Genomic DNA, 27,848 nt, shown 5'->3' on the forward strand with positions numbered 1-27,848 from the left:
GATTACCCCGCCCCATCTCCACTCACCGGCACTTACAAAGATATCTTACCTTTCGTTGAGGATGCAAAAAGATGTCTAGAAGAAAGCAGCAGTATTTCCTTCTTGAAGATAATCGAAGTCTGTTCCCGATTCGCCCATAAATTCGAGTGGCTCTGGCCCTATGGCTTTACGCGCCTAGATAAGTGTTGTCTTTGCATCGCGCAAAAACAAAAACAATGGAAAACTTAGGTTACAAAAAATTACGTTTTAGTCTAATTAGTAGCAAATTAAACAATACAACAGTTCATATCAACCAAACTGTTTTTCCGAAACTTTAGAACTCCTCTCTTTCTTTATTGAATTCGAACATAACTACATAAAGTTGACTCGTTCAGAACACAACAAAAGTTTTGTGCGCGAGCCAGAAAGGCGCGGGGGCACCAAGTATTACAACTGCTTTCGGAGCTGGTGAATAGCTTTCCTCCCTCTCCAGGCAGCCAGAATATTGATAATACAATTAACTTGGGGCTAATTACTATTAGTTACAAACATGATCGATGAATATTGCTTCAACCATACCGACGTAGGATGGTCGTCGAGGGGACTTTATTGATCGGACCATAGTAAACGTACGTGAACAAACGTGTATCGGACATTCGTCGGACCAAACTGAATGGACGTTCCCGTTTCCCAGAAAAATACATCCGAAGTACGTCCGCCAGACGTCAACTGCGGGACTCGGAGATTCGGCCGTAAAACAGACCTCCTACGGATATCTATGGTCCAATGGGAAAGTTGGTACGGGCTGCAATGGTATGAGCTCTTTTAGCAGTGAACTACGCTTGGCTCCACCCGAACTGAGTACGAATACACTTGTGTTATTATTATTAATTTCATCCTAAATGGTCTAACGGCCACATAAAGTTCTCGGACGAGTCCAAGTTGTGAATGGTCTTCCTTGACATGAGCGCTTTTTGCTGTGCTCTGAGCTGGCTGTGTGCTATATGAGTTGGAATAAAATTTTTAATATTAGTATTTATTTCTAACAGATTAAATGATCGTCACTGGTTTGAATTACTATGGTTTCCACGCCATCCCTCACAATTGGATACCTCGATAAGTGTGCTTTGAAGAGAAAGGCATTTACATACGAGATGGATTACCCCGTGGTCATGAAAACCACGCGGCAGTTTACACTTTCCTTCTGTAACCGTGAGATTTGTTCGTACGGTTTTAGTGAGCGACACTGTTACCGCATTGGAGCCTGAGAGCCAAAGCGGAACTTCCAAGTTTGTAGTGTTCATTTTATCATGGGCCAAAGTTATTCAAACACCAAACAGACCAAGCTACAAACCATCACCCCTGCCCTTCCCGTTTCACAACCTGCATGGAATAAATGCTGGCACCGATAGTTCAAAATGTGGCAGCATTAATGTCAGACTGTGTGTGTTTATTAGTGCTTAAGTATTCTTTGCCGGGAACCTAAAGTATCGTGTAATCCTTTGTGAAGAAACCAAAAACGCGTGACATGTGTCCCCAAAAAGGGGTGCGTCAGCATGAGTTTTCCAGCACAGACGCATTTCCGACACGCTGTGCGCAGTTAGGATCACTTAGGATTTGGAGAGGGCTGCATGGACGTGCCAATTAAAAAGAAAAATCATCTAGCCCTCCTTCTAACGACAACGATGGTTAAACGCGGTGTTTCTTCATGCGGAATAGAATGGGAAGAGTCAAAGTCCAAGACGCTGCAATCAAAAAACTAAACTGTGTGCTGGTCAAATTCATAGCTTAAGTACTGAAAGTTTTAATCCAGACGGCAACCAAGGAAGCTCACACGAGAAATCTTTGCGATAAGCAATCATCGTTGTTAATGAAGTAGAGCATGATTGTTCAAGCATATGCATCAGCTTGTAAAACTTGACCGCAGCAATCAGTCGTGAAACTGAGGGCATATTTTTGGCACCCTCCTGTCTCGCGTGCTTTGCCCCCGCAGGGATTGTTTTTCTTTTTTTTTTGAAAAGCCATTTACCAAAAGCCAGTAATCATTGCAAGTATTGTAAAGCACAGCTTTTGCACAGCAAGTAATAGCGTCCGACTGTCATGCGGTATTTTTTTGTAAACGATTCCTATTGACCGTAGCAAGCGTATTTGTGTGAAAATAACACGTTTCTACAGAAATAAATGAAGTTACGGAGCGTAGCCCATCACCATTTTTGTTTTGGGGAAACTCTTAGCATGCCCCCCCCCCCCCCCCCCCAAACTTGTTGTTCGCTAGCGCACGACGCCGTTTCGGAATACACTGCCAAAGGCCAGCGCTACAGCTTTTATGGATGGGCTGCACACACCAGCTTTGTAGGAGCGTTTAGCTACAATATATTCCTTGATACGCCAAACTGCGTGCAGGCATGAAACATTTGCACGCAAGAACGGACTTGCACATCCAGCTGTTCTCATTGATGTGGAATGCTATTTGTAATTACTGAGGATGGGCTTAAATCACACACTTGGCATGCCTCGTAGAGGTTGACTCTACTTTCAAATTTACCAAACTGAAAAAAGTCCTTGGGTTCATGAACGTTTTGCGAGCCGCACTGCAGCAGAACGACAGACAGCCATGCTCACCTGCGCTGCGCTAAACGCCACCGGCATTCCACGGACGAGTGGCTCGCCATATTTGGCGCTGTTAGTTGAAGCGACGGTGGTGCGATAGAATGACCGCCCGGTCCATATGGTAAACCTAAAATTCACATTGCCGACGGGCTCTGAACCTCCTTTTCAAACTAAAATATCTGCGGCTGTGAAACAGCTTTTGAAAAATGATCGTCAATTGCGTGAGGTGTAAATGACAGTGCTAGGATGGCTTGTCTGAAGAATTCAGATAATTTATTTCTTTATATGAGGAAATTGCAGAAGTTATACATAGCAGTCCTCATGTAGGAGCATATTAACATTTCGATAAATTGCCCTTTACATTGCTTTAATTATCTGTGTCTGTTCTTATTGTCCCGTAATTAATTTGCGTCAGGCAGGTACGAAGTAGCGCATTTTATTAATCAGTATTCCAGCTGCCAAGTCTTGTTTTTCGTGCCTGTTTCCTTATATGTGAGCAGTGCGCTACTTGAATTAAGCCAATGAATAACCATTAGTCTAGCAGTTTTATGAAAAAACTGAATGGCTTGTTTACTGTTGGCGCATCTGTGCCATGATCACAAATAACATTTTTTCGTTTCGATGTCGTGATGCAAGTGTCGTGAGTCTTTGTTAAGAATTCTTTGCAGTTATGTTAAATTTTATGGCACCTGTGATTACGATGTTAAAGGCCTAGACCTGTGTATTTTTTGCCTAATTCGGGACCCTGAAACGCGCTTTTCTAATGCCTAAAAATCCGGCATTTATTATCAGGAACGTGCCATCAGCTCGAGACCCATTCGCGTTTTAGGGAAGGAAGAAAAACTTTGATAACACCTGTGCTCCTCTTTCGATTCTCTCCGAAGCTACACTGCCCACGTTTCTGTGCACTGGCATTGCAGCGCTCATAGCTAAATGACGACGAAGCAGCGGCAAGACCTGCCGAAATAAAGGAAAGTGGACTGGAGTTCGTCGAAGTGATGTCTCGTGTAGAGAATATGTTTTTCACTGGTGTTACTAAACGCAGTGTTCAAGCGAAAATTACTGTCTTCTACAAATATGTGTACATTTCTGTGCAGTAAATCTTTTTTGTATTAGATTACTGATCAACGTGACGAACATGGTGTTTGTTTCGTTATCGCGCTTTCCGTCCACTGCTCATATTGTTTGTTTGAACGAATTTCATACTGAAGTTCTTTATAAGCGGGTTCGGCATCGGCCGACAAGCCGATCTGATGACGATGGTCGTGCCATTCCGGATGACGCCACGTTTCACAGAGACATCAGTGCATCAGCCAGCGCAGTAACACTGTCGACTTTCTCGTAATGTGGTATGAACCAATGTGGTATGCGCGACTTTCTTGCAATGTGGTATGCGCGAACTTGCCTATAAATACTCAAGTATCTAACACTAGTTATGAGTCAGCGCTTGTATTCTGCCGCTTTCTGTCGCCGCGTTCTTTTGCGCACTGTGTTTTTTCCCCGATGATTTATCAACTCACCCAACTTTCAGTACATACATATGTGTTTTCTTGGATAAAAACCCCGTTTACAAGCCGCACTTTTGTGTCCTTTCTTTGCCTCTTTCCCCATAATGACATCAGGTTTATATTAAGTCCACGACCGATTATTCGTATCTTAAATAACCGGGAAAATGTCAGAAAAAATTAAGCGGTCCAAAACACCAAGTGTGCCCTCAAAACGCTTGTGGTATTGCTGCCGGTAAAAAGTGCAAATTATCAAGCATGTCCAAAATAATAGGCGTACGAAAACTCAGTTGTCAAGTGTGATTGCTATTACACCATACAATCACTCTGTCATTTTCGAAACGCTTACCAAAGAAACAGTAAGAATCATGCCAATCTGAATTTGATGTAACCTCCAAACACCAATTTACTTGGGGACACTCTACACTCCAGCAAATAAATTGCTTTCCGAGCACTGCCACTGCTCCACATAAAAGTTAATCTTTAACAAATATGTTTGAAATGTTTTAGTCTATATCCAAGACGGAAAAACAGTGCTCTTAAATGATGCCACAACAATACGACGACATACCTGTATTCCCGTGGAAGGCAGCAGGTAAGCGCAGCGAGATTCAGCACTGGCCGTTGGTCGAGCCCCACGACACCGCAACACCTTTCAAAGGGAGGAACCTTCAATTAATTTCCTGAAAAACATACAAATCGATTTGATAGTTACACAGTAGGTCTGAAATAAGCGATGCAATATGCACTGCATGTGTTGCATGAAACTATCTAACAGGTGACTACAGCAACCACGGCAAATTATTTCCCAAGGGAAGCGACAACAGAAAAGTGCTGGGTAGCACAAGAATGTACGAATAAAAATTACCAGTACTGGCAAAGGAAAGTACACGGCCGATTAAAAGAAATACGAACAACGGAGCACACAGCCTCCGACGCATACCGCACGTCTGGATCAAGTGTCAGTAAACTGCGCGCATGCGTAGTTTTTCAAGAGCGCGTGAAAGCGGGGCCTACTGTTAGGGGAAATTCTTGATAAAGAAGGACCGCCGCTCATTTATTTTGAGGCGTCTTTTATGCTCTGTCGCCACTGAGCATTCTGTTATCTACTACCTTCGGAGGCCAATTGCGCAGTAGGCTTAGTGCAGCTATCATGATATTCTCAATGATCTTCCTGATCACAGGTGAATCAACGTCAAAAAGCGTCTCAAAATAAACCCCCAGCGTCACTTCTTCATCAAGTGTTTCCCATAATTGTAGGCCACACTCTCAAACGCTCTCGAAGTTCCCATGGGCACAGTTTAACCACTTTGCAGCCAGATGCTGCACTACGCGTCAGAGGCTGTGCGTTCCGTTCGCATTTTTTTAAATCCCCTCAGTACAGACCTAACTATTACTAAAGAAGACCTTAAGAGCCATTCTCACTTCCACCTGGAGCGGCAAAAGCGACACGATTTCTGCCAGTCTAGTCACCCGGCATCGCTATTATCGCACCGCTGAAGTATCTCCGGCATCGCTATGTAATAAACAACAAAGTTTGGAGATAATTGAGATTTAAGTAAAAAAAGCGGTGAAATACCATACTTTTTTGCCTACGACACCACTGCAGCCATTTAATTAGAAAGGAACAACTTCGCAATCACAGTTGAAGTCTGTTTTTTTTTTGGCTCTTCAGACTGTCGTCCGTCATTGCTTGCCTATTTTGGGCACCATCGTACAGCTCTGTTTGCAAAGTATTTTCGCGAGAGGTCAACCTCTTTCAAACACTTGATGGTAGTGCTTCGCCCAAGATTTCGCCCGAATGATTTAAAAATACTAGCTTGCGCGCTGGTATCATCATTGAATGAAAAGCAGAATCCAATGTTGCAATCATGAGACTGTGAAGCATAAAAAACACGTTTTTTTGGTGCGCGGCTCCGACGCACAAATGTTGAAAAAACGTGCTACAGCGTCTTTGGATTTCCCTCGCCGAAAGATCAGCTATGCAATGGTTGGTAAGCAAGTTCTTAATATAGCTGGTTCCAGAAGAGCGTTTTGAGATACAACTGGAAGTTTCTGGATTACATAAATGACAATAAACCCGGAGAACATTCTTAAAGAGGATGTGGTCACGTGCTACTTGCTTACGAAAAAACTGCTTTTCAGCAAGAAATAGAACTTTCTAAGAAAAATTGGAATTAGGAAAATGTGCACAAGGAACTGAACTTTCGCATTTGCAAAAAATGTTTTTTAAATTTCGCCTTACCCTTTCCCCTTAAGCTTAATCCCCTAAAGGGGTCTTCCTTAAGGCGCGGTATTCATCCTGAGCCCATTGTCTAGCCTAATGAACTACCTGTGCCCCTGAAAACGGAGCACACGTGTTTAGCCATTCTTCTAAATAAAATGGATTGTTGGGCGAGTTGGTTCATGGCTTCAAGAGTGAGCGCGCGTCCCGTTTACTGCGTTTCTTTGTCCTCGTCCTTTGCGCTCTTTTTAATTTTCTTGAAGCAATTCTTCTAGATGAACATCTTTCGTTGTTCGACATATTACGCTGCTGAAAAAAATGTCTATAGCCAATGAATATTCTTAGAGTCCTTTAAAAAAGGGCCCATCTCCCCGCGAGGGGGACTCGAGTAAATGCGTCGCATAGGGGGTGGGTGTATTGCGTTAACGTTTAGTGTTTGGGGAGTTGGTGATAGTGAATGCGTTGTATCAGCAGCTTCTTGACGTAGTTTGAATGAGTCAAGGATATAAGGCGCGTTCGTAGCCTTCCATTTTGTGTCGGCTTTGTGGCGCAGTGGGTAGAGCACCGTGTACCTTGCGTTCCGCCCGCAGGGTCGTGGGATCAAAACCAGGCGCCGGTAAGTATTATTTTTTTATATAGTGTAGGGGGAGGGGTGCGGACCTGTTGTTGAAAGCGAGGAGGGTAGCGTGATGCGGGAGAGGAGGAGTGGGGGAGGGGGAGAGGGCGCACCTGGAACGGCTGTTGCGGACGCCGAGGCACGCCGACAACGCCGGGTGACATCGTGAGTTAAAGAAATGCTCTGCATTTAAAACAGCGCGACACGCCGGACAAAGGGAAGGAAAGACGACACAGGCGCAGACTAACAACTGTTTATTTGACTCCAAAGAACGGAATATATACGCAAAATGATTTGGAATAGTAGCCGTGCGCCTGATCAGTGAACAAATTAAGCTATTTACAAACAGAGCGAATGTTGCTATCAACGGACAACGCTATCGACAAGAATAAAATTTCTTTTTCCACGAGTGCTAATAACGGGGTGCTTACACACGAGGTCCCCCTTCCGTGTATCACAAACGTCTTGAGTCGGTAACAAGCAAGAGAAGGTATAAACACTACTCCGAAGGGAATGTGTGCTGCGGTAACCGTGGAGCACTCACACAAGTTAGATTTCGTGTTTGCGCAACAAAAAATCAGGTACGAATATGTACTGCAACGGTCGGCAAGATAATGTTAGATTATTTACCGTTCACGGCGATCCTAAATGAATGAGTGAGTGCTCTGCAGTCATTTTCTGCAGAACATGGTGCTACTTGCAGTCACCATTTCTCTGAGAGTGCGATTCCGCGATAGGGTGCTTTTCGGAGCTTGGAGGGGAAGTATTACTAAATGTTGAAGAAGTGCGCGCTCGCAAACGATGCAGTGCCGTCTATTTTACCGTTGGCTGCAACCTGATCAGTACAAGCAGCAGTAAAAAAAGCGTCTGCTGCCGGTACAACGCCACGACATACGAAAAAATTACCCCAGTTTCTGAAATGGATTAAACTAGCCGCGAGTAGCTCATGTTTCTTCGTCGTAAATGACGTTGTACAACACGGGTAAGTTCACGCACGAATGAGCGCAGGCTAAGCGATGTTGTCAAAGTCGCTGCCGGTACACAATATTCAGAGAAGCTTCGGGCGCGTGTAAATGAACTTAGAACGCCCCAACTCTCGCAGGTGTTTTAACAGTGCAATACGTTACGCGTTAACATCGCGTTGTGTGAGCTCATACGTCGAGCTCACACAAACAGCGTTGTTTTACAGGCATGCCGCTGGTGCCTTGAAGCTACATGCATCGGTCAGTCGTTGGTCAAGCCACTTGAAGCCTAGGACGCTGTGAAGTTAGGAGTTCTGCCACCAGATGTCTTTTCAATCAAAGGTCTACGCCCGTCGCCACCAACATTATTTGACAGATTTTTGGGCTGCTGTGTCCACACCTAAAAGTGTATCTTACACCTTGGCCTATGCTTAATAGTTAATGTTCTGACGTTCACATTGTGCACTCGAATTTTTTACTCCACTGTGCTGTGCCACAACTCTTCACAAGAAAATGAATACTTGTTCTCAAGAGGGTGCTATATGCTTTACTGGTCATCCACCCTCGCCGGGCCGAACAGATGGCGTTTATCTTGGACTACCCTGCGAAGTAACCTGCGCTTAGTTAAACTGTTCTAATCTATACGTTTTCTTTCGTGTCGCGAAACTAAAAACGCCATATATTTTCAGCACTTTTCAGTATGATATGAGAAAAAAGGTACATCACGTGCGCAAAGCATCTGCACCGACAATGAGCGCACCTGTCTTGCGGTGCTTATTGCATTCACATTGTGCAACCACACGCATCCACCGGGCTCATACGCGCACCGACTTTTTTTTCCCCTTGTCACAGAAGTACAGACTAAAAGTTGCTTTCCTGGGGTCTCAGTTACGCCACATTATGAGACACCCGTTTTTTTTCATTTTTTATTTCTGTTTGCTAGTATGGCCCGAACCATGTGCGAGTAACATTTTTCTGCCCTTGGCCTAAGTCAATCTTTTTGCCTGGCGCCGTATTCAGACCTTGAAGCCACGCGCCGATGATTACAAAGTTGCACTTGGTGAAAATGGTAACATCTGCCCCGAAGCCGTTGAATGACCCCTTTTTCTTTGTTTTGAGCGTTAAAGCCCCCAACCTGTGCCATAAAATGGCGCCTTATTAGAGGGATGGGCAGCACTCTCTACCGAACTCGACACCCTCGCACAAGCAAGTTCCTATTAGAGTTGCGTGCTCTGAATTTCGGCTTTCCTGATTTTTCCGCCTTTTAAACTTAACACGACTGCTCCTCATCTTTTGGTCAGTTTTCACGACAAAGCTGTAGAAACCGAGAAATGAAGTACAGCTCTAGTAAATTTAAAAGTTTTTAAAAGTTGGAAATAACTGTTCACTGTACGGGAAACATAAAGTTTCAAGCTTAATAGGCTACGCAGCTTTTGTCTGCTAGGTGATAATTTGCGTATAGCAACGGCTCAGTTAGGGCAGTATACGCTTCTGGTACACTAATAACGGACGTTTTTAGCCACATATTCAGTCGTACTCTTTACTTAGAGGCCCCGACTTCTCCAGGCACAAGAATTGTTTTAAAATGCGCGTTAAGTTTCATTTCCATACGAATATTGAAAGACTTCAAACCAGGGAATTCTTTCATTCTCTCAAACCTTCTTCAAAATTTCTTCGGTATTTCAATGTTCTTTCTCGTTCCGGCTGTTTTATTTCATATTTTATAAAACTAAAAAAAATCTTATAAGAACGATAATATGTTTTGTAATTCGGTCCTAGATAAATCAGTTACATCCTTTCCCCTTTATGAAGAAGGCTGACGGTACTCTGCTTCATTCGTGGGCTGAAACATCCTATTGTTGAAATTCCTAATTTTGTATTTTGAACAACAGTTTGTTGGGCGTTGTACCCTATTGAGAATATAGGAGCAACAGTGGCTTTTGGTAGTTCTAGCAAAAACCACCCGCACGGCGATTACCTGCAATTATGGACGCCTAAGTTATGTGAATACAAGCTATTATTTTTCTCACATTTCTCACTCAAACGAGTCTACTAACATACTTATCTCATTTTCTCACGCTGATCCCCCGAAATTTGCCGTCTAGTTAATCCTTAAATAGCAATTATATAACCACGTCATGAAATTGTCAATATCATCCCCAACAACCGCATTCTTTTTGTTCTTTTGTCTTTCCAGAGCATGGACATGCACCTACGAACTGCTATCTTTATCTCGGTATTGGTTGCTCTGTGTGTTTGCGGTAAGTGGATAAGATTTGAATTTTAAGTGTGAGACTCGAAGCTCCGGCTGGTGGTTGAGAGAATTTATTTGTACGTGAGAGGCAACACGGACACAAATCTAAGCGTTCTAATGATGGCCGACCTAACGTAGCAAGCGCCTTCTTTGGTGCTTTTTCTCTTGCCTGAGCACATACTCATTCCGCCAGATTGGAGTGATTGACACAGGCACTCTTTCACTCACATCTGAACTACTCTGCATTAGTCTGGGCAAACGCGACCTTGCAAAACGTTCATTAAATAACATTGCAAAAGAAAGCCATTCGTGCAGTTTAAAGTGTTCCCTTTCCAGCGAACACAAAATAAATGTTTCTAAAACACCGAATATAAAACTGAAAAATATATCGATATAAACTCATCCGTAGCTACAGGTATGCAAAACGAAGCAAACTGGATACTTTCATGAACCTTGCACATCTACACAAAACTGTACATGTATACGCACACCGATATAAACTTCCTTGGAAAATCCCACCATCACGAACGCACTATGTACAGCTACTACAAAAGCATACACTTCTAAACACGCTCAAATATTTTCACAAACAGGGAATTACGACCGGATCCTAGATATGTTTATTCGGGGGTCGTATATGTCATTTTTGTTGTGCATAACTCTTGTAAATTCACTTTTCTCAATTTACATCCCAAGTTTGTAGTCTGTCATTGCTGCGTCAGCGGACGCTGCTCTGTGAAGCTACATGGTTGGAGCTTCTTCTTCGTCCGCTTTTTTAACCTCGGCAGTGATATGGGTGGAATAAAATCGGATTTTATTGTATTACTGTATTGTACAGTTCACGGCACGTATCCGCATGGCTTCCGCCCATATAGTACATACTGTGTTGGTCTGCTAGTGCTTTAGTTTGTGGTACAAAATTGTGCTTCAATATTCGTGATATAGCGTTATTATCCGCTCTGATATTGCTTTAGCATCGGCGCTTCAAAATACACAGGGGAGGGGAGAAGGAATCGAACGGTTCGAGATTTGTAAGTTACATGAAACGGGGTGGTCCTTTCCGAATAATACTATGATTTGCGGGTGCGGCTTTTAGGGTAGCTCCAAGGTTCATCCAAACAGAGCTAAATAGAAATGTGTTGTAAAGAACTCCTTTTTGTCAAGGCCTCCGCAGAAATGTAATTTTGGCAGCAGCAGCTTTGAGTGAAGCCAAATATTACCCTTATTTTTTCCCTTGATGGGAAACACTTTTAGGAGAAACGTTTGATCCTAGAAAACCGTTGTTAGCAGTTTCCCTTATGGCACTGTCCTTTATACCTAATCCCGCGAAAATGTACTGGCTCATGAAATTGACTGTGTGAGACATTGAAGTGACGGGCTCATGAAAATAACAGCACAGTTAAAACTCAAAGCTAGACCGAAATTGTACGAGTAAGGGCATTTAGTACAATTTGTTTCGCTGACATTACTTATATTTGAATGTGTCATTGTAGAAACCAAAGACATTGACTTTAATTGTGATTCCAGAATTCAAGAACACGAAAAAACTAGGACTGCCAGCGAAACCCTTTCTAGCATGTGCCCTTACTCGTTCAACTTCTGTCTAGCTTCGAGCATTAACTCTGTTGTTTCCAGATGAAACCATCACTTCAATTTTTACCCACTCAATATTATAAGCCACTTCAATTTCCGGGGTTAGGTAGAAAGGGACGTGTTTTAAGAGAAACTGCAAACAAAGTTCACCTCAATTAGAAAATTTTTGTTTTCAGAAAATAATCTGAGCACTCAACAAAAAAAGAACACTTTTATTTTGTAGCGACAATATATGCTACACAAAATGGGGTGCAGACCCGTTTTACTGCGAAAACCAGCAGTTGCCTCAGCAGAAGATTTTAACAGTTCAATCCATCCTGCATTAGTTACCTTGAAACAGAGTAATGTTACTGTTACCGCGAAGCCAAGAGGCACTTGTATAGGATCTTCGCCAAAAGCGTGTGATTCGGCGACTATTTTAAGTATTTTCTGCTTTTCTATCTTCTATAACAGAATCATACCCAGTTCCGTTACCTTTCCTACAAATATAACAAATGTTCAGGATTGAATACCATTCACATTGGGAACACTTCTGGGAGCATTGCCGCGTTGAACAATGCATTGTTATTTATGCTGAATGGCACCATTGACTCTGTTGTGCTACCAGATGGCTTAAAGCGCACGCGCGTCATTCCACTCAATAAAGGAGGAACCTAAAATAATCTTTCAAGTACCATCTTATTTGTATCATTTCCTGCGTATCACGGATGTTGGAAAAACATCTACAAGGTTTCGTGTATTTGCTTTTGCTGAAGAACAATTTTTAAACGGGCATCAGTACCGTTTTTCGGACTCGTGTACGCAAGCACATCTTGAAAACCAACTGATCTGCTCCAGAGTACATTTCAAAAATTAAGGAGAATTTGGTGTATACACTTATGTAGGAAATCTTTTCCATTCTGTGAGTCATCAAATTTTGTGTAAAAGGTATTAGTTAGGGATTTTGGGGGTCGTTTTTCTGTCTCCTACGCCACTAAATGTCTACGCGTCATCAGATTGTGATTCCTGGGCATAAGCAGAGTGCATAGCTTTATCTGCGGCACGGAGTCCCCATCGTCCTATTCTATGGTCATTTTTATTTACAATTATTTTATTTGCAGTGCTGGCGTGACCACATTATCTCAAATATTTCACCATGCAGGCGATACTTCTATGGTATCGTAATTGGTTCTTAGTAATTGCTGTTGCTTGGGTCTAGAAACCCGAATTACTCCACTGCGTTGTAAGGCACTCAGGGAGATGATTTGGAGCTGATTGATTGGTTGGAAGCGAATTTTAATGAAGTTGACTCTTAAAAATTTATACTAATACGTGTGCGAAACTCCCATACGGTAGTACCAATATTATCTGCACACGTCTAAAGCCGCAACTTAAACTTGACGCCATGTAACACAGGTACCATCGTTAAAAATCTCCGTGTGTTAATAGACGGTGAAGTGCCGGTTAACACGCACAGAGCATATGTCTTTAAAAAATTCGAAAGCGTTGCATGTTTACTGTGTAATACGAAGTTCTTTCAGCCCTTCTCAACTTGGAGTTTATCAGCCCAAGCTCTAGTTGAAGAATTATCTGTTACGGAATAGACTATTTTTTTCAATTGTTCTCCAACATAGAAAACAGAGTTAATCGAATTTTGTATATACTGCAAAATGTCTCCCTTACATTTTTACCCGACGTTAATCAATCTGTTTAAAGTCAGCGGGATTGCTTCATTTTGACAACGCATCTACACAATGTGTCATTTGGAATATTTTTAGAACAGTCAGTACAATGTTTGTTGCACAAACCTTAGTGCACAAAAGCGTAGTGCACTCGCATTGCCGATGCAACTTGTTCATCAACCTTCATATATATTACCTTCCAGTATAATCAGCGAACATGATCGCAGTGCCGAGAATTAAATTGAAAAAAGTGCGACCAATGTGAATGCTCTATGCTCAGATGAGATCGAGCGCTGTGGCGCTAAAAAAATAAAACGGACTGCAGTAAACGTAAAATTGAGTGCAGATACTTTCTAAACTTAACGCGAATGGCACTCGTTCTTGCCAAAACTTTTTAACTCTGTTTGTTTGCTTTTAGCTTTTGTGATTATATAACAATGTCTAATACATGTACTTCTTTCCTCTACACGGGCAGTTGCCACAAGTCACCCCACTGCAAAGAGGGCAATAACCGAACCGAGCCTTGCAGCAACTCAGGAAAGCGGTCGTGTGCTGACAACTCTACTGGACGGGGTCACTAGTCTGGTCGAAACGCTGGTGGGATAAAAATAACGATGTACCAGTCTGCTACACGAGCAGCCAACATGTGTAAATAAAGCTTCTGAATGCAAAAACCAACAACAGTCCCACAATCTGCTTTACAGGCTTGAATTGGAAGGATGGCACGTTAATACCAGTTATGAGCACTAACGTTGCATGAAGTTATTTCCATGCCCGCCCAATATCACAATTGTGCGACTAATACGACTACATGTACTTCGTGTATCTGGACCGCACACTGGCAGCGCCGTACATGTGACTTTCGCCTGTCGAGCAAATCACCATGACCGAGAGGTCACAGCTACTGTGCGAAGAAAATCGCCAAAAAAACTGAAGACTGCTGTAACGGTTGTGCTGACTTAGACACAAACCAACGGACTGCGGGCTGCTACCTGCAGGTTTTGTTCACAAGAAGCGGTAGCAGCGTCATCGAGCCTCCAAGCAAAGCAGCAACATCGTGATGCGCACGTCAAGAATACCCGCCTGCTTGCAATGGACATATATTAGAGGGTCCGCACATTCAAGGCGGTACTACGGCTGAGCGTAGAGAAGTCCGACACGCTTCAACAGCGGCGCAGGAGTCCTAACTTAAGCTCTAGTTTTCGATGAACGGCGGGCGCGCTGTTATAACATCATACTCAAAATACCTATAAATAGTTGCTGGGACATATGCGTTTATATCCTAAGATGTAGGCGCGATAGCGATGCTTCGACTCCCACACAGTTTGTTCGTACGCAGTTGCTACATTTCCGATCTATGCTCCACGAGCACGAAAGGTCATTGAAAAGCGAAAAACTAGCAACGAGGGTTTCTAATCACCGTATCTCAGGAGAGACAAACGCTCTCTGCGCTTCTGAGACCTAAAACATGAGCGTGAGAGGTGGCAGATGCGAGGTACTGGTCAGCTTAAGCGAGGAGGAGTCAGTGTCACTGTATCAAAATATTTATTCTGGAATGTATAGGGCGGTCTGAACCAGTTTTTTTTAACTGCGAGAGAGAGGGAGAGAGAGAATATCTTTGTTCAGGAAGAAATAGTTGTGGTTTGGGAAAATGGGGTAAAGAGATGGCAGGGAGCTCTAAGGTGGAACCTCATTCCACGGCACCAGATCCAGCAGCTCCTTTTTTTGCCTTCTCTATCAACTCGCGCTTTTCTTGATTAAAAGAGCTGGTGAAATCTGCCTTCCATGCCTCGAAGAAGTGCAATATGGAATTATTCTCCCCTGGCCATGTCTTTAGACATGGCGAGGTTGCATTCAAGAGAGTGGATGTTTCCCCTATTTTAGCAGAGTTCTAAGTCAACGTCTCGTGTTCCCAGAGAACACCTTAACACGCAAGAACTTTCAGATACTTGTGCCGGTTTTTGGTCCACAGTGTTTGTGATTCTTAAGCATTGCAAACTTGTGACGTTTTCACCATTTCAGCAGAGTTTGAATTTAATGTCCTATGTTCCCAGAGGACACCTTAAAGCACATGGATTTCTAGATACTTGTGTCGGTTTCTGGTCCACAGAGTTTGTGATTCTTCAGCATTGAGACCTCGTTGTAGCAAGGGGAAAGATTGTGTTCCTAGGTATAGTAGGAGGATTAGTTCTTAACGTTTTGTTAGGAAGGCAGTGCGGTAGTAAGGGTCACAATGAGCACGGTATGCGAGTTTGTGTTCATCTTGCATAGTGCCCCGTTCTCTTCCAGACCATTCGATCCGGGTGTCCAGGTGACGTTAACTTTCGGCATTATTGATGGGAATATCTTACCGAAGTGCTTAGGTATTCGGCCTCCATGGAACTGTGGCCTTTGAATCGTTAATAACGTTACGCCTCTGTTTGAGCCTTCCGCTGTTCGGATTGTACGGCTCCAATTTGCACGTCTTTGTTCCTGTATGTTGGAGGGTCATGCAGTCACAAAGATTGCCAGAGTACTCAACTTCGACAATTGGTGTGTCGTGCTTTTGTACCTACCGGATATCGTACATACCGCTCGCGTGTTTTGGTTCATAAACTGTTGTCTCATGATATTGGAAATTTCCCCAAATGAGCTTCATCCTGCCATGTCGCCTCTTCTTGTGTAGAATTCGAGGGATATTTTGATAGAGAAACGTTTTTATGCGGGACGTCACTGGATCGGTGCCACGTCTATCATGGCGTCCAGTAATTTGTTTTCAAATGGAGGCGGTGCCCTGTCTTTTCTTTTTTGTCTGGGGGTGCGTGGTTCCTTTCAAGAATGGTATAATGGCCACTCTTGATTTTGTTTTTACATCCACTTTCTTGGTGATACGAGAGTCATTTTTTTCCGATTTCTTGAAATGCGTTAGGAATACACAAGTTGAGGACATATTCATCGTCATTATCACTAGCATCCTATTTAGGACAACTGCAACGTGACAGCCTTTTTTATTGGCCTTTACGCGCTGTGGTCCTGAGCTTCCCGGGTCCATTTTTCGCTCCGAATATTGTCATTTCTGCCCTCTATCAAATTAATGGCTGTCCCCTACTTCTAGACCCATCTATGCAAGGTGCATTCTGTTACCCTGGTCCGCCCTTGTTAGTTCGTCTGACGGTCAAAATTGCGAGGTTGAGAGCTGCCTTGTATGCTGATTTAATGATGGTGTTTCTTTCGCTTTCTTTGGTTAGAGTAAATTTGTGGTACGGCAGACTCAGTAATGTTGAGGTCATGATCAGTGGTTGCATGAGCCTTATCGTTTCTTTTCTCGTTTCCTGATCTTCTATTAGTTGGACGTTTTGTTTCTGTTTTGGCGATTATGAGTTTGGAACTGCCGCTTGTGTCTAGAGCCCTGCCGAGCATTCTTACGTGGCTCGAACTGGGAGAATATCCGTACCTATTTTTAGGGTGACTATCAACTTGGCCGCGTTGCGCCAACAGTCGTTTACCAATCCGAGCTTGCAGCGGAGACAGAACACTGAAAATATGGGAAAATATTTTGAAAACCTATGTGATTAGAGGTTATACAAGGGGCGTCATTTTACTTATTTTCGACTTATAATCTATGCCTTCCTTGATTTCTGAGACAGCGGCGTTCATCCTTTGTCCCCTGTTTTAGGTTAGTTTAGATTAGTCCTTGTAGAAAACACACCACGGCAGCTCAGTTGATAAGGCGCTGCGCTGCTGAGCCCAAAGACGCTGGTTCAATTCCCGGCCGTGTCGGCAGTTTTCCTGATGGATGCAAAAAAAAAATTCCCCGCATTTCCCCGAGGGGAAGAATGTGAGAGTGCGAATGCACGAGTTGAATTTGCGCGGTTCGGTAATGTTCGCGAAAGAGAGATCACACACACACACACAACTACAAAGAAAGAAAGATGCATTTAAGCGGGTGCATTAGCCCTTCTCACGCCCGATTCCTGGCCAATCCCCCACGTGGGTATGTGCCATGTAAGCGGCCAGGCAGCGCGCGCCCATCTCCCCCCGTTGCCAAGGAAGACGAGGAGATTCCTGGCCAATCCCTCACGTGGGTATGTGATGCGGACATCGCCGGTGGACGCAGGTTCAGGGTCGCTTAAGAAGTGCATTGCACTTAAAACTCCGGTCTGTCGAAATATCGGCACACCTAAACATTCTAAATTGGTCTAAATTGTTCCAGAGACTTCCACTACATGCCTCGTAGCCCGCGTATAGCTTCGGGGAATAAATAACCTGCAATTTATATTTTTCATATGTTCGAAACAGTGTTTGGTGTGATGGTGCAAATTGCGGGCACGGCTGGAGACCGTGTCTACCGGTCATGCTACCACCGACTGGGCATAGAAGAAACTTCATAACGCAGGCGCTGAAGCTGGTGAAAACGTGTGTCCGTTTTTTCGTATTCAGCGTTGTATTAATGTCCTCCTGTCCTCCGTTCCTAACTTCTGTAGCCGTAGCGCCGCATTACACATTCAGCGGAGCCGTTCAGTCTTGCTGCCGGAGTCGGAGCTTCCGGGTTGCAGCGGTGACGTTTTTGCGTAGACGCCTGACGAGCACGGCTGATAGCGGAAAGCTAGGAGGCACGAGGGAATAGAAAATGAGCCTAATAACGCTATAGCGTTAATAACACAAGCGCTTGCAACCCCAGTGCGTGATCCAGACTCGCCCAGAGCACAAGAAGGTGTCTAACTGCCAATATGTTGGACGCGCGTATGCAGCTCGGGGTGATAAAATTTAGTTGAAGATGAGCGTGTTGCGGCGAAGGGTATGTATTGTCTCATGCTTGGGTATGCGTCATCACTGTCGTTATCGTCACCGCGCTACCGCCGCGACTAAAGCTACCGTGCGCGTACCACTCAGCCATCAGCAAGAACGTTGCCGTTTCTTTCAACCTGCCAGATCACCTCTTGCCACAACGTATTGTACTGAAACCACTGCGTATCTGCACACCAAACACAGACGTTTCCCGGACCGGCACTTGGGCTTCCTATTCTTTTTGGGGTGTTTTTATTTATAAAAAACTGAGCGACAGCGTGCCCATTGCATCGACTGTGCTGCTGTTAAACCCCCACATTTCAAAATCCGCTGGAACTCAAATGTTTTTACATACGTTGAAACCTATAATTGCTTGCTACATTGTGGTTGCCTCACTTTCTCCTGCTCTGTGCCTTTGGGTACGACTTAGTCCGACTGAATGACTCTCCGAAATTCACGTGGAATCTTCCGAACAGTCATCGCTCACCTCCGCCTGCACCTTGCTTACGCGTTCGCGTAATGCTCACCTCCCACAGAGTAGTCATCAGGCTAAGACTTGTTTTATTCTGGAAGGCGCAGTATTAAAGCAGTGGTTAACCTCCTTGGATACAGTTAAAACCCTATCTAACGAGCTCACAGGAGGGAACGGCGAATTATTCCATTAAATCAAAAAGTTCGTAAAATCGGGACTGCCAAATCACAAGAAGTTTCTGCAGTCTAAATTTGTTGTCAAAAGGAGGCGCATCGCAGCAGCTATATCATAATTGCGGCTACCGCGGCGCTCGTCTACCAAAAATTTGGGCATGCGATAAATGTCCTCGGTGAAAATAATAAAATAATAATACAGCCAGGGCTGGCCCATTAAGTCCTCGTGCGTTGAGTATACACTGGAAACACAACACTTTTGCTGTAGCACCTCCACGTTGAGTGGAACGTTCTTGGCTCTCATATCCTTGAGCCACGTAGGCAGGGCTTTCTCCAACTTCTCCTGCGGGGCGGTGTTGACGTTCTTTTATGTTCGACGTAATTGCAGACGAATTGCAATGAACGACGTCTTCCTTTGCCTTAAAGATTGTGCAAAGCGCGCAGGCCGGGATGCCGTGGTCTGTGGCCACGAGACTGCTGAGTTTATCTCTCAGAGCTCCCTAAAAATAAAACTAGAGGCCTCGGTGTCCTTTTTCCTGACGTGGCGCAGTAATATTCGTAGTGTCCTGACGCAACACATTCGAAATGGGTCCATTTTTAAATATCTTCTCACAATACTTTGTTAAATCGGGTGTGACGCTGAATCTATTTCGTTACTTCCAGTTCATAAAAGAATGGGGTAATTTATGCACCTTCGGGGAATCGAACGTTGTTCCTTAGATCGGAAAATTCGTAAGACCGGGTTTCATTAGATCAATTTTTAATGTATTTTTTTGGAGACCTTGGTGGTGCGAATGCCGCACGAAAGCAAGTATATTTTCTTCATTTTCTTTTTGCAGCTCGGGCAGTTTCCACAACATTCGTGTTGACGGATGCCAACGACGGCTTTTTCTCGTCTTTGATAAAGTATTTATTGCTTTCGCCAAGCCTGCTCACCACTGCATGCGATTGGCACTAATTTCTGAAATATGGCAACAGCAGCTGTTGCCGAACTTGGCACGTTTAGGATAGACCTAGAACGGAAAAAGCTAATGGCTCAGATATATGGGAAACCATAGCACAAAGAAGGTATATGTTTTCGTGAAAGCTAAAGCAACCTTAGTTCGGAATATTGGTTTTAAAGTACTCTTAATTATTTGTTTGATTGATTGAATAATAATATAATGAATTGTTATTTGATCGATTCACGGATTCGTTTATTGGTTACTTGCTCGCTTGCTTGACCGCGTGATGTATTGATTGATTGACTGATTACTTCCTCGCTCGCTTGATTGATTGATTGATTGATTGATTGATTGATTGATTGATTGATTGATTGATTGATTGATTGATTGATTGATTGATTGATTGATTGATTGATTCATTCATTCATTGATTGATTGCCGAAGAAAGCTACGGCTGTGGGTCCTTTTTTTGAAGCGATGCGGGGAAAAAAGTAATTGACTACAGTTGGAGGCCTAATTGTTATCGGGGTAACAAAAATATTAAGCACATTATCATGAGCATCCCTGCTTTTATTTATTTTCCTTTAGTCAGAGCACTATTGAGAATTGAATCTTTAAGTTGAAAGTACCCGCATGTCTGTTTTGCAATTCAGATATAAAAGAACATGGCTTTCGAGAGGTTTGCGCAAACATTTGATTTTATTGAGAGCATAGGTGAAATTACAGAGCAGAATTTCTAACAACACATTGTGTGAAAGACTAAACTACCCTCAGATGAAATTATATAAGTTTAATGCGGAAATTTATTCGAAAATGTCTCCTGATGTGCAGCCCACACGACTATTCCTTTTTGATGCAAATATTTTTACACAAGTTGAACCCTGAGGTAACGACGTAGTATACGGGCAAAATATGACGATCATTTGGTCGTTATGCCTAGCTGCACCAAACAGCGAATGTCGTCCATGATGTAAGCATGACATTGTTACATGCCTCGCGTTTGAATACACAATGGACAATTCCATCAAACAATTCGAAGACCCGCCACAAAAACATTGACGGTATGTGATGTTATGGCAGGTTCAGGGCCGTAGTGGGAGTGGCTCACAAGTGACGAGGCAGGTGACCATTTTGCAAACAACGGAAATATTTATAAAAAAAATAAACGGCAAAAAAAAAGAAGGAGAAAAAAAATGAATAAAGATGCCGCGAAGTCCGGCGTAGCACGCGATCACACTGTCGGTGCCAGAAGGGTCCGAGTCCAGGCCGCGCGAAATTGCTCAAGGGCCTCACAGTTTTTGGCGGTGGCGGGAGCGGCGCCGAGTAGAAGCTCTCTTCGAAGGCGGCTACCACTGGCGGTTGTTGTTGACGCGGCGTGGCCCCGGAATCCGAGCGCAGTCACGGCGCCATGACGACGTTACCGTTGGTCTGCCCGAAAAAGCTGGTCGGCGTGAACGCGAGCAGTGCTTGGGGTAGCGCTCCCGCAGTCCGGGCGACTGCCGCTGAAGCGCAGGGTCTTCACAGGACCGGCGTACCCGCAGTCCGGTCAACTGCCGCTGGTCCGCCAGGCTACCTCGGGGTAGACGCTCCGCTGGTTGCCCTCGATCGCTTCTCGATCTTTCTCAAACCCCCTGTTGTTGTTGTTGTTGTTGTTCCTTTGTATATTGGCGCATACCCAATCAGGGGATCGGCCAAACATCAGTCGTTAATTCGAATGAGATTCAAAGAAAATTAAAAATTAGAATGATTCAAAGAAAATTATAAAAATTTGGAAGCTTTTCTTTTTCTTGTGTTGGAGGAATTGAGTTTGGAATTTGGTTAATATTGAAACAAAAAAAAGGAAATAAGTAAATAAATAATTAAATAAAGAAAAATAAGAAGAGGAAGAAGAAGAAGGAGGGAGAGGCGGAGAATAAAAAAAAATCAGAAATGGATGCTTTTGGAGGGCTCAGGTGAGGAGCCAGAACAAGATACGAATTAGGTTGTAAATCTTTTGGAATTTTCAATGAAGCGCAGAAGAGCAGAACAAACATCCCGGCGGCAATATCCCGTTTCTGAAGCCCCAAATGATAAAAGAGCCGGCACTGATAATACCAACCCCAGGCGATGAAGCGGCACTTCAAGGAGCTGACGTCTGAGGCTTGAAAATCGCCGACATGACAAAAGGAAATGGTCGACAGACTCTTCTTCATTACAGTAACTGCACATGGCAGTCTGCGCCAGACGAGACCTGTGGAGGTATCTGTTCAACTGGGGCACACGACATCGAAGGCTCGTTACAATCGCCTCCAGGTCGCGTGAGGGGCACCAATTCTGATTCCAGGAGAATTTTAGATGAGAAAAATCTCGCATTGACAATAAGACTGATTCGTGCTGCCCTTGCAGCTTCAACAATCTACGGAATCTTACAGCGGCTAATAAAGGCGTTGTCTCAATGACATCGACAACAGGCCCGGAGAGTGCTACCCTTGCCAGTGAATCTGCGGTTTCATTAAAGGTGATTCCTGCATGCCCAGGGACCCAAAGAAGGTCAATTTCAGTAATATGAGGTGGTAGAAGGGATCGAAACGTCCGTAGAAGAGGTGAGTCTTTCGGAGAAGAAAGGGCTAAACCTACGGATAGGGAATCTGTTATTATAAGTGGAGACGACACCGATATGTCAAGCTTTCGTATTGCCAAGACAATTGCCAAGAATTCCGCATAGAATATAGGGATAAAATCCACCAGACGAACCGAAAAGTACCAATTTAAGGAAGGGGAAGCTATACCTATTCCGGATTTTTCATCTCGTTGAGAAGCATCTGTATATATGATAGTACCTTGCTGAATTGAGGCCAAATGATCTTGTCGGATACTATTGATTAGTCTGGCAGGTAGCATTTTAGCATTTTGGGGAAAGATGTTCCGGAAGTTGACCGTTATCGTATGACCCCTATCAAGAGATGGAAGTACGTTATTGAGCGCAACCCCTAATGGAGACACCAAGCTTTGTGCTAGAGTAACTTGCGGTCGATAGGACCTGGGCCACTGGGCCGCCAAAAACACAGCTGGTTCAGCTACAAAGATAAATTGTGCCCTGTTAACCCCCGCGCCATAGGCTCTCAGGAAAGTATCCACAGTGAGTATTCTAAATCGGTGTACCAGAGGAGGAACTCGGGCTTCCAAATAAAGTAACGCATTAGATGCATTTTTAGGTAGCCCTAAACAGCAGCGAAGAGCCTGGCGTTCCAGGAGAACTAGGCGATGGAGCTTATACGTAGCAGCACCCGAGAATAGAACACACCCGAACTCTAAAATAGGCCGCACGTACATACGGTATATCATCAGAAGAGATTCACGGCGCATTCCCCTTTTTCTATGGCTGAGGCGCCTCAACATGCCAACAGCACGTGCTCCTTTAGTAGCTATACGCTCTATATGTGGACTCCAGTCAAGTTGGCTGGTGTATACTACCCCAAGGTATTTTAAAGAATCAACCTGGGGTATGATGTGCTGACGGTAACAGAGAGTGATATTAAAAGAAAAAGTGGACTGAAAAGCTAGCACAGAGCATTTGCTGGCATTTATTGTGAGAGAGATGCTATCTAACCAGGAATCTAAAGAATTCAGATATGACTGCATTAATACATACAGTTCGTGTATGTCAGAAGCTGACGCGAAAAACGCGATATCGTCGGCATAAACATAAGTCTGGACACCCGAAACCACAGACCGAGCTTAACAGGATATTAAAAAGAACCGGCGAAAGGACAGCTCCCTGTGGTACACCTCTTTTCTGTGAGTGCCCAGAGGAACAAATGTTACCCCTCACACACCAGAACTGCCTGTCCTTTAGGAATTCACGCAGCCATGCTATAATGTATCTAGGGAAATTTAATTTCTGCAAGCGAGACATTAACACAGGGTACTCCACGCTGTCGTATGCTTTTGCTATATCCAAGGTCACTAGAGCCGCCACCTGTTTATATCGACGGGCAAGTTTTATACGACTTTCAAGGTCGATGTGGGCACTCCAAATAGAACAACCTGGGCGAAATCCAATTTGACTTGGGCTGAGGATATTATACTCAGACAAAAATTCCATAATTCGGTGAAGTAAAATCCGCTCAATTAGTTTTACTACGTTCGAAGTCAGAGAGATAGGCCTGATATTATCAATAGCGAGGCCCTGACCAACAGTCTTCGGTATAGGAAGTATTTTAGCTATCCGCCACACATCGGGAATCCATGCATTCCTGAGAGAATAATTAATCATACTCAGCATGTCATCCGGTGCATGATCGTATAGTAGTTTTAACATTTCAGTAGTAATGTGATCCGGACCAGGGGCCGCTGCTGGCATTTTTGACATAGCATCAAAAAGCTCTGCATGCGTAATTTCTGTGAAGTCCTCTACCACTATAGGTGGAGGAGGCGAGGTAGCTAGAGCAGACGAAAAACGAATTTGCTGACCCTTAGCAATCAACTCTAGAGACTCGGAGATTTCATTGGAAGATAACACTATAGAGTCTAAATTATCAGATTGGGGAACCGCTTTCCTAGACCGAAGAAATCGAAAAAGGGCCCGCTTATTAGTGGGTTCAGAAAGAATTGAGCAGCGGTGACAGTCATAGGCCTGTTTGGCATTAGAAACTGCTCGTTTGAACATCGCGGAATGATACTTATAATTGCTCCAGTTCAGCGGGCAATGGTTATAGCAAAGCTTCTTCCAGGCTGCCTTCCTGCGTCTAAAGTTGCGTGTACATTCTTCATTCCACCAGGGGCTAGGTGACCCAGCTCGCTTAGACCGTACTTCAAATAACGAGGACTGCGCCGAAGTGGTTAGGGCAGCACAAAGACCCGTGGCCCGTTCAGTTGTGTCTTCTGCAGGCAGAGAAGATACGGCCTCTTTCAGAGAGATTTGGAATTTCTTATAATCTACAAAAGTGCAACTTCGCCGGACGAGAGAGCGAACAGGGCACTGAATCTCAAACAATATTGGAATGTGGTCACTGCTAGTCCCGCTGTCAACAGTAGACCATGAAGAAACTTTAACACCCCTAGAACAAATAGTTAAATCTAAAACAGATCGAGTTATTCCCTGTATGTAGATAGGAGAAACTGAATTTATACATGCCAAATTGTTGTCCGTAATCCAATCTAACAAGCGTAGACCGCAGGAATCCGTTCGGTAGCCCCAAGAAATATGATGGGAATTAAAGTCTCCCGCAACAACGACGGGAGGTACAGCCGCAGCAAGAGCGAGATCTAGGGGTTCCGAATCAATAACCCCAAGTGGAAAGTAAACGTTCGCCAAAGAGAAAGGAAGACAGCCAGGGAGTCTGATCTCCAATACCAAAATTTCACAATCTGATCTTCGAAGCTGGAAGGATACTTTGGCCTTATGAGCGAATTTTGTTGAAATTAGGATCAAAAGGCCTCCCCCTCGTGAAAGTCTGTCTAGTCTGAACGTGTGGTAATTACATAAGCTAAAGCTTTGGTTGCTATTGAGCCAGGTTTCCTGAAGCAAAATTAGATCTGGATTGAACTGGGAGCTCAGACAAAGCAAGTCCGCGAATCCGGCTGTAACAGATCTGCAGTTCCATTGGAGTACTTTAAGGGACCCTATGACTCGGGGAGACCAGCCGCTGCAACTGCAGCGTCTAATATGCTTTCTTTGATCACTGTTCGCGGTTTATTTTTCTTGTTCTTTGGTTTCGGTTGAGTATCTAGGGACCCAGTACCTGGGGAGCCCGATCGTTTACTGGAGTGAGAGATTGAACCCAGAGGCCAACTTTGAAATTCCATGTCCGAATCTGAAGTGGGGGAAGCCGGAGGTACGCACTCCGAGCCAGTTTTGGGATAAGACGAGGAGCCTGCATCTGAACAAGGAAGCTGCGCGGGTTCATCTCTTGGAGGCGTGACAACCGGTACTTCGTTAGCGGAGCTAGGGGCAGAACACTCTGCTGGCGGTAACGAAATGTCCGCAATAGAGGACACCTGTGGAATGCTATTTGGAGGAGAGTTGTAAGTGGCCGGAGCCAGCGGCAGGAATGGCGCCATCTGAGCCACTACTGTCCGGGACACACACTCCGTGATGCTAGCTGTTAACTGAGTCACCACTGAGGACACAACTTTCTCTACAGCCGCTGCTATAAGCGAAGCAAAAGCTGGATCAGCTAGCGAAGGCTGTTGAACCTTGGACACCGCTTTTTCAACTGCCGCACCGATGGCGTTCAACACAGCGGGCTCGGTCAGCGATGAAGTTTGTTCGGCGACTATTCCAGCGTAGCCATGCGCCCTTTCTTTAAAAATGCCGAACGCTTCCTTACGTGAGCAGCGGCGCTTTTCTATGATATCAAGCACTTGGGCTTCTTGAGCCCTCACAGGACAATTGGAGTAATCTGCTGGATGACCAGCGCCGCACAAACAGCATTTGACGTTCTCAGAGGAGCACGAGTCGGCAGAATGGCTGTCACCGCACGAACGACAGCGGGTAGACGATTTGCACGCCTTTGCAGTGTGGCCAAAACGCCAGCAACTGAGACACTGAAGAGGCCGAGGAGAGAGGCGCTCGACTCGGTAAACCAGAGGCCAAGCTTTAATCTCAGTGGGGCATGAGGAGCCCACAAATGTGGCGATCACGGACTCTGTTGGGACCCTGCTGCTCTCCACAACGCGGCTGCAACGGTACACTGATGTCACTCCTGCCACCGCAAACTCTTCGAGAATCTCGTGCGGAGTCATCTGGACATCGACACCGCGAATAATGCCCTTCACGCATGCCAAGTGGGGGGGAACAAATGCACTCACCTGGTGAGAAGCGAATGTTGTGCATTTGAGGAGGTCTGCCACACAGGTCTCATCTGATGATTTACAGAGGATGCCGCCTTTTCCAAACGGCCGAACCTCGGATATTTGTTCAAACCTCTCGGTAACAGCCCGAAGCGCCGCCTGCACGATCCGGGGGTTCTTTAACCGGATGGCTCCGCCGCTCACTGGGACCAGAGCTACCGGGATGCAAGTCACTCCACTGCGCTTTAGAGTCTCCACCGGCAAGTCCTGAGGTCGAATGGAGGCCGCCCAGGGGGAACTCCCCCAGCCCGGCGAGTCACGAGACATCCCTGCGCAGCTAAGTGCACCTGGAAGGCAACACAGAGAAGCGACAAACGACCAAAGAAACAAAAACCGCCTGACGGTTGGCCGATCACCTGCAGCGCCAAACCTCTAGGGCGAAACGACGTCCTAGCAAGCAACCACGCTGGCAGACACGCCAGCCTCGTTCCCCCCCCCGAGCCTCGTTCCTCTTCTTTGTCGCCTCCCTCGTCTCGAGCCACCTTGCGATCTTCGCTTCTTTCTCTTCATTCCGCCACTCGCACGCTTGCTGCGCCTTTTCCCCGCGATTTCTTCTTGTATTTCTCGCGCTCGGGACACTTCATGACACGGTATAATAGAAAGGTTCAATCGCAAGGCACATTTCGTCTCAAAATATTGTGTCCGCGACAGACACAAAAAAATTGGACAGGAGACATGAGAAAATTTTTCATACTTTGGATCTTGGGCAGCCTATTGACGCTGAACGGGTTTTGGGGCCATCCTAATTTACAACTAAACTGTGATCGGCCAGTTTAGTCCTGTTCAACTGAAATGGTTGAGTAGGCCAAGTCATTAGCTAAAATAACTCCAGTTCCACCACGTTCGATGCCACCGACGCCAGAGATACCCCCAATCTTACCCCAGCCGCTGCCATCGGTGCCCGGTAGGCTTTCCTTTCGACCAATCCTATGCAATTCAATGCCCTTAATGCCTTCCTTTTGACAACATTCACCGCCACTGACGCAAGCGATGCTTTCGGTTTTACCCCTTCTGCGGCAACCGAAACCTGGTATACGTTCCGTTTTACCATATCCCCTTCCATCGACTTCAGGGATGCCTTCAGTTTGTCCCTATTCGCTGCTACCGACACCCTGTGTGCCTTTGTGTTGACCAATTTCAGTACCACCGACCCGAGGGATCCCTCTGGTTTCATCCCTTCCGCTGCCACCGATGTCCGGTATGCCTTCAGTTTCATGCCGGCCGCTGCCACTCATTCCAGGGATTCTTCCAGTT

The 27,848-nt window shown here is 44.8% G+C and overlaps 1 long non-coding RNA gene across 1 annotated transcript; it reads left to right on the forward strand.

Annotated features, from left to right (window-relative positions):
- Positions 1–9,044: 9,044 nt before the first annotated feature.
- LOC144144978 (uncharacterized) lies at positions 9,045–14,072 on the forward strand. Its single transcript, XR_013317390.1, has 3 exons — positions 9,045–9,118; positions 10,094–10,157; positions 13,880–14,072. It is a non-coding gene; the product is annotated as an uncharacterized LOC144144978 (long non-coding RNA).
- The last annotated feature ends 13,776 nt before the right edge of the window (positions 14,073–27,848 follow it).

This window comes from Haemaphysalis longicornis, unplaced genomic scaffold, assembly GCF_048455015.1.
Source record: "Haemaphysalis longicornis isolate Haplotype H1 unplaced genomic scaffold, Haemaphysalis longicornis Haplotype H1 scaffold_7, whole genome shotgun sequence".
In the NCBI taxonomy this organism is placed as follows: Eukaryota; Metazoa; Arthropoda; class Arachnida; order Ixodida; family Ixodidae; genus Haemaphysalis; species Haemaphysalis longicornis.